We start from the raw sequence: 5,867 nt of genomic DNA, 5'->3' as shown, positions 1-5,867 counted from the left end.
TTCCAAACCTCGTCGGAAAAAAACAAACGATCGCGGGACAAGCGACCCGTGTACTCACCACACACGCGTACAGGATTTACTTCCAAATTGGTGCTGAAAAGAGTCCAAATCGAGTTAGCTAGCTACACCAACGCTTGCTTCTTATCCGACTACGACGCTGAAAGGATAATTAGGATCAGGAGTCGTCTGTTTTTGGTGCTTGTTGATGAATTCCGCAGGAATAATTGCTGGTAACCCTTAGCGATGTCCAACCCTCCCCCAAAACTGTTCATCTGGGTAGTGACGTCACGCCAGGTGAGTCGCTGCGTATTTGATATGTAAATTGCTTACCTGCGTGCAACAACAGGAAATAAGACAAAGAAATATTAGTGACTTGTCATCCCTTGATAAAAATAGGTATGACACGTATTCCATTTGATAGATATACAACTCACAGACAGGATTAATACTTCTTAATAGGCATTTATTCAGTGAAGAAGAAAAAAGATACAAGATTACAAGCCTATAAGGGTCAATGCCCTTTGAAAATGCCATCGGTCCAAGTGGAACGGAACACCTTGCCAGAACGAAGCAAACAAGCCAAGTACATTGTATTTGTTTAATGTAAGTAAACAAAAGACTCACCAGTTCTAGGAACTTCCTCGAACTAGTGGGTTTACTTCCTACATTAGTAGTCCACTGTGTAACGTTACATCATTTAAAATACACAGGGAAGATTTTTTTCTGTAACGTTACTTTTAGGCAAGGAGCTTTTATCAGATAAAAGCTTCTTGTTTTAGGTCACCAAATTATTAATGTTACTTTGATTGCTTATTGTTGTTGTAAGTCCTCAATGCCATTTTTATTCCAATTTTTTTTCCAAAATGTAAACTTTAAAAGTTCTTTGTATACCACCTTCATTGCACTCAGAGAAAAGGGGAAGAAAAGAAATATTACAAGACATTTCATGCCCAATTAAGCAACTAAAGAAGCTGGCCAGGTCCTTGTTGCCAAGGCACTGAACAGGTTACAACAAAACACCTGGCAGGTTGTGCCTGTATGGCCTAGATTGAGACAGGAGGCCATTAAGACTCAATTATAAGCTGATTATAAAGCTGCAGTAGAACAAACGGTCAGCATTGCTCCTGTTACCTTTATACAAAGGTGATCACTTTGCACAACTGGTCAATTCCAACTCTCTGGTCGGGCTTAGAGTGACCAGGATAGCAGCTGAAACTCCCACTGAGTCAATACTCTTGTTGCTTACAGGCTCAGCAGGATTAGAGGTATAAGGATGAGGATTATTTGTTCAGGGACAGCCCTATATTCCAATACCCCTATGTTAGGATTAGGGTCAGAGGGCGGTTGAACATTGGGGTATCACAACATAGAGATGGAGCTATTTGTACAGGAAAAAGGAAATCCATATAAGCCAGCTACATGTATCAAGGCATGTCTGTGCACTAGGAGTTAGTACCTCCATAAAAACTCCATCTATTATTGCTCGACTGGTAATTTTTTTGTACAGGGAGCCTTTTGCAAATTTTCTTTTGCATGATACATTTCTAACTGTTACATGTTCAATGTTAACATTGAAACTGTTTTGCTGGTTGCGCCAAGATCAGACCAAAACCTAAGTGTAAAGAAAATCGTGCTGGTCGTCCCAAGCTATGATCTACACATACAAACAGGACCAAATATGAAGCCTCCTGAACAGGGACAAAAGTACCATACACATGGGGCCACTTGATTGTTTCTGCCAGACAGGTGTACAAGCTAGATCAGGCTTCCACCACCTTTCGCCTTAGGGCAGGTTGCTATGGAAACACTGATGTCACAAAATATACAGTGCAGCTAACCTCCTCAGGGAATGGCACATCTTGTTTCCAAGCAGATGTTTGTAATGATTTTTTTTAGAAAACATGTTACATCGGTCACAACGAAAATAAAAGATAAATCTGACGATGTCATTGACACTAATTTTGAAAATTTGACGGTGAATTGGGAACTTCTTCCATGGATGGTGGATTGCATTTCTTCTGAAGAGTTTCGAAAGAAATGTGAGTGAGAAAGCTAGCAAAAAGTATGTTAGCGATGGAAATTGATGCAAACAGGCTATTAACATTACATGTAAGATGTGACATACATATTCATGCACTTCATATTTCAAATTCCTGATCAAGGAATTGAATTGTTTTCCCTGAATACAAAATAGTTATTCCTTCAAGTTGATATTAAAATTTCTAGCTGAAGATAAGAATATAATATTATGTCTTCCATGTTCAGTGTTTGTTTCAATTTTAACTGGAAGTCATTCTTTCTACTACCTGTCAATCACTTAGTGCTCTGTAGGTCATTTTTTTCTAATGCCTGTCAATCACTTGCGTAATAGCTGCTGTCTTCGACATAGCAACAAGGGTTTGTGCCTGAGCTATATTTGGTATGTCTCATTCCATAGTCAATCATTGTATCTAAATTAGGGTTGTCTGTCACACAAGACAAAAGACATCCAGTTGCTGATTGAGAAATCTCGTGGGACTCTTACACAAAACTGTTTCTTCTGCATAATCTGTGTATTACCGATGGTGAAGCCCAAATATTTGTTGGTGTAACTTATTTTCAAAATCATACTTAGATTTGGGCTCACGCGGCTGTAATCAATATCTTAGCGTGCTGGTCATTTTAAAAAATTTTTGGTGGTACAATTTTCACTGATCCTATGTTACCTTTGGTAGAACTATTAAATGACAAGAGTCTACGGCAACATATAGTTTCACAAAACTGCTGGACAAAACATTATAGCCTGGGTACCATCCTAATTTTCTACTGGGGCTCCTTAACACTCACTACCCAATATTCAATTCTGTCCAAAGAATTCCCTAAATAATACAAGGAATGCGACTAAGCCTTCAGGTTTCAATAATTAAACTTGAAGGTTCACATGGTTAAAAAATGTAGTTATGTCAAAGGTAACAAAAGACTGAATGAACACAATCTGCCTTTATAATATGTTAGCTGCAACTGCAGGTGAGACATCAAAGGCACTCTTGTCCACAACTGAGAACCTTTCAGAGCACAACAGACACCAGAAAACCAGTTCACAATGAAAAGGAGGAGATAGGGGCCATTTTCATCTGACAGCTTTACATGGATTACAAAATGTTACGAAAGCCACAGCAGTTTTTTGTTTGTGCCTTTTGATGTCATGACAACTGATGTCATGTCCCTGATCATTCTGGACAATAAGGATGCTGCAGACAATGGGATGACCTGATTCTATAACACCTGGGATTGAAGCTTCAAGGTGCGTAGTGTCATAGATCTTTCTCTGACAAGTGCTTAAAGCTGCTTTGATCCAAATATGCTTTTATGCTTTATAGTAATTATTTAATAGAATGGCTGAAAAGACGAAATTGAAGGGTCAACATAACACAGAATCAAAATTGTTCATCAGGCATAAAAGTTGGTTGGCCACAAAAGTTTTGTTGTTTCGCACAACTATGGCTGCAGGCAAGGCATTTAGACCTCAACTGCTCTGTAAAAAATGTCTGAACAGAAAGATTCAGAGCCTTTTGAGAAGAAATAAAACACAAGTTTAGCAATATCCTATCTAGTTTTTTCCTGTCCATGTATATTGCTTGAAAATGGTCAGATTTTTCCAATATGTATTGAGTGCATGGCCCCCTACTTACTTCCTTTTAGACCTTTGTATACCTTGTGACATTTTTACCGACGGTTGCATGTCTATAAATCTTGGGGTAACTTGTCACATTGATGACGTGAAATCCAGTATCAGTCACAGCAACCTCTTACACTAATGGCAGCCTTTAAACTTGATACCCATGTAATGTCTGTAAATATACTCTAGTCACTTCCCGGGGGGCCAATTCTAGGAACTATTTGAGGCCAATTCCAGGAATTACTCAGTGTTGTCGCACCAACCACCTGTTATTTAATACTCCTGGGCGGCTTCATGAAAATTCATGATCAATTTGTCTGGTACAGGTTGTGCAACAGTAGCTTGATTTGGGGAATACAATTTTGAAACTCTTGTGTAAAATCTTACTTGATAATACAGGTGGATGGGACATTATTAAGTTGTATGTTCATTTTAGTTCCCATTGCATTGATTCATAATTTAGGTTTACTGAACTTTTTATGTTCATTGCGTCATGAATGTATGCGTGAGCATGTGAGTATTGACAAGCGCTGGCTTGCTTTTGTGCTGGTACATTCGTGACTTCTTCAAGGTTTCTTGTCATGCCTCATTCAGAACGTGTTTAGGGGGCACACCCACGTTTATTTGGGTTTCAGTTGGAGGCTGCACACCCTCAAGTCTAGCAACCGTCTCTTTCAGCAAACTATTCTGAAGCAAAATAACTGTGTGTGTGTGTAGGGGGAGTGAGAGGGTATTCCTTCAAATGAGTTTCACTTCTTCAATTTGACTACCCAAGTTATCAAATCAGAGAAAAAATTTCTTTATGCCAATATGTGCACTGCATAGCATAAAACCCATTGAAAAGATTTTCTGAGGTTGTCAGAAAAGAAAAAAAAAATGTGTATAATCAAGCCAATTGTAAAGAAAATTCTAGTACATGTACTGCCATATTTTTTATCATCAACAGATCATAGAGCACAGTACTGTAAAGACAATAAACGCAGCCCAAATGTGAGAAGATGAGGCTATGAATGATCTAGAATGGTGATAGGAGGAGAGAGAGAGGGGATGGAATCAATTAGGAAGGGGCTAGGGGTGGACCAGGTGTACGCAGACAGGAAGTGGCACTGCTTGTCCCTCAGCAATCATTTTCCATAGTCCCTTGAGTTGTCACGACCATGAAAAAATATACATGGTAGGAAATGAACAGAAAAAAGATAGCCGAGAGACAACAAAATTTAATAAAACCAATAATTTATTCTCTATGTGGCAATATGAGGTATATTTACAATAAAATGCAGTGTTAGTAATGTTTATGTATATTAGCACCCAACATAAGTAAGAATAAATGAGAAAAATCATTGTAACAGATCAAACACTTCATTTGAGAATTTTGGTAAATATTTCAGATCCACAATTGTTACAGTAACATAATTTAGACAACTTACATTTCTGAGAAGGTAACAGTTTTAAACATTTCAGTGTCTTCTGGTAGACATTTGCCTACACCTGTCATAAAAATAAGGAGTAAAATCCTAATAGCGTATTCCTCTTGCAGAGCATTGTGCTTTATCCAGATGAAATGAATTGTATTTGTATTGAAAATAACGTTACACTTTCATATCATGACAGTACTTGTATAAACAAAATCTAACTGAAAGAAACATACAGTACTAGTATATCAAAAGCTTCTACCTACAATGCCCAATCACTTCCAGTTCTCCTTTCATATAAAAATGGTCCTCCCGCAGATGAAATAGAATATCCCTCAATAAATGAATCAGCACTAGGGCTGGGTACCGGTACGATGTACCGGTACAAAACCGTTTTTTCTCATTGGACCGGTCCAGAAAAACCGGACCTGAAAAAATTGGGTGGACCAGATGTTGGACCGATTGGAAAATGAACACATTATAATTCACACGTTTCGGGGCTTACCGGTGAAGGAAATAGCAACAGCGAAGTAGAGTATAGTCTATAGTCATTCTACCAAGTTTTACAGCCAATCGTACAGAGGTAGTAGCCTTGTAGGATTTTAAAACGCCACTGGGAGTCAAATACTCCACAAAACAGATGTTTATGTTGCAAAATGGACCATTATTTTGAGTATCGTCCATTCACAAGTTCTTACGTACTGAATCAGGTCCAGGTTCAGGTCCAAACCTGGACCTTATCCTCTGGACCTGAACCGGACCTGGACCTGAATTTTCTGTACCGGTACCCACCCCTA

The sequence above is a fragment of the Branchiostoma floridae genome, chromosome 4 (genome assembly GCF_000003815.2).
Source record: "Branchiostoma floridae strain S238N-H82 chromosome 4, Bfl_VNyyK, whole genome shotgun sequence".
NCBI lineage: Eukaryota > Metazoa > Chordata > Leptocardii > Amphioxiformes > Branchiostomatidae > Branchiostoma > Branchiostoma floridae.
This window is presented reverse-complemented; position numbering follows the sequence as displayed.